Source organism: Condylura cristata, unplaced genomic scaffold (genome assembly GCF_000260355.1).
Source record: "Condylura cristata isolate star-nosed mole 26May11 unplaced genomic scaffold, ConCri1.0 scaffold00026, whole genome shotgun sequence".
Taxonomy (NCBI): domain Eukaryota; kingdom Metazoa; phylum Chordata; class Mammalia; order Eulipotyphla; family Talpidae; genus Condylura; species Condylura cristata.
In genome coordinates, this window is record NW_004567127.1 from 8,219,480 (window position 1) to 8,222,022 (window position 2,543).

Here is a 2,543-nt window from a genome sequence, read left to right on the forward strand (position 1 = left end):
TTTATTTATTTGTGCATACAGAACTGGGGTACAGGCCAGAGGCTCAGGAGTGGTGAGAGGCTTCACCAGAGACAGAGTGGGGAGCAGAACAGACAGATCGATGAGGTACACTGCTGAGGGGAGCAGCGGGCGGGTCAGGAGAGGTCTGCGGCACCATGTGGTCACCTCCGGGGCAGGCGGGAATCAAACTCATGCGAAAGTGGCTTTAGCTTCTCAGTGCAGTGCTTTAACCCGCTGCACCACCAGGGAGGGCCAGTTCTGTTCTTTACTGCATATGAAAATTCCTATTAAGAGCTGTGTAATTTCACATATACTAGTCGATGATATAGCTGAGAACAAAATTGGCTCCATTTTATGTTTTTGTGCTACCAGCCCCTGGCGTGTGAAGTGCAGCAGCCTGCAGGAGCTATTGGTCATGCATCATTGTCCTTCATGGCTTTTCTGTGTCTTCTTGTCCCCTAAGCAGGAGAGGCAGGCCATTTGTTGTTAGCTTGGCTGGTGTCACAGGTCCAGAAACCTCAGGATATTGCATCCTTAATGGGCAGGCCTCGAGGGACAGGATTGCAAATCAATTAGACATATTTCATGTTTAAAATTAAATTACTTGATTTCTAACATGTCCTCTCCTCGAAGAACCATGCATTTATCTTCTTGGTTATTTGACAGAAATTGGACTGGCTGGGGTTGATGATTGTTTTCTGATTCTAAAGAATGAATCTGTCTTAGCAACTGGAACTGCTTTATATTCTAGCCCCAGAGCAGAAGGGCTCTGTTTTTCCTACTACACAGGAGTGCTACAGATTTTATTGCATTTATGCAAACTCCATTCTGTGTGTGAGGTGCGTCTAAATTAAAGCTGTCATGAGACCTTGGGGGAGGGTGGGCGGGGATAAAGCTGTTGGAAAAATGTTTAAAAACATATATCACTCTGTCTTTATATTATCTTTGTCTTGAGATGTAAGGCTTGAAATTCATTACTTTATTTTCCTAAAGGTTATATTTGGGTGCAAACAAAGCATTAAACTTGCACTTCACACTCTATTTCAGAGATGACATAGACCTGGGACATAATGCAAATTATAAATATGTCAAGGCAGGAGGAAATTACATAAATGGCTGTAGATTATCATCAAGATTGTATTCAAGCAGCAAAACTTATGTTAAAGTTTATCAGTGAGCTGGCTCCTTTGTCAGTATAGGAAATTAGTAATTCATTAAACATTTGATTGACGTCTCAGAGACCTACTATGTAGAAAGGACTATACAAGTACTGGGGAAGGTAATGATGAAGACGCCATGAGCCGATATTCTCCTCTGATCTAAATATGACCTCCTATAATACCTAACAATATATACTATAGTCTCCTATAATCTAAAAATCCTTGACAACATATAACAATGTATAATAAAATGTCCTATGATCTCCTAGGATATCCAACAGTGTATAATATAATCTCCTATGATGTAAATGGAAGACTATAAAACCAATCCATTTTTGCAGTTTCCTAAACTTGTTGCATTATTGAACCGAGATGGTTCATCAGTAAATGAAGAACATCAGATAAACTTAATGTATCATGATTCTTAGCCTTGTCTTCCATTTCTCTTACCATGCTTCTTATGTTAGGAAAATAAACTCAGAAGAACTCATTTATAATATCTTTTACATAACCTATCGTTAGGATTTTCTTTTCACTTTTAAAGTCTCTCTGGAGTCAGTAACCACTAACCATGAAGGAATATTCCAGTATTCCCCAGCTTTCCCACTGACGCAAGCCCACAGCATTATAAAAAAATAAGACCATTTGTTTATTAGTTTCTCAGTATCCGCGGTTGATAATGTAGCTGGGCCATTCACGAGGCACTAAAGTACTAAGATGCACTTAATACACTCTCAGATTACATATTGGAATGTGCACATCTAGAATATTCTTGTTAGTTGGCACCTTGGAGTCCGTTCTTTATGCCGAGGTGGGCCCAGAGCCCTTGTGCTTCAGAGTTAAGGTAATTGAGTTTCAGCCCATTTATTTAGAAATCAGCCTTTCACTCGGGTGTCGCGAGCACTTAGCGCGGCATTATCTCCCAAAGCTGTGCAGTCAGTGTTTTCAAGGAACAAAGGGGCACTTATATCCATTAATAATATGTATTTCCAAAGCACATTCAGTTCCTACATCTCTTAGATGCTGACATTTGGGAACTGAATCTCTCCTTCCAGATTTTGCTGTTTAAGTCTCTTGGGTGCAGGAAGCAATGTCCCTGGTGCCCCTAACTGAAGTCTGTCACCCTGCTAGAGTTTAACTACAAGGGGCGTCTCCCCAACCCCAGTACTGAGCAGAGGAAGGGGAGGGGCCGTGAGATATATTTGTCTACAGGGTTCGTGTAGCGGAGGAAAGAGAAGCAGCTTGGTACTGGCTAGGCCACGGGGCCATGGTTTCTGGGGGGTAGCACCTGGAAAACAGGATTCAGGCAGCAATTGGTGACACGGTGTGGGGGGGGGACGGGGGGCGGTGGTGGGAGTTGATAAGGGGGGGAAATTTTAATTT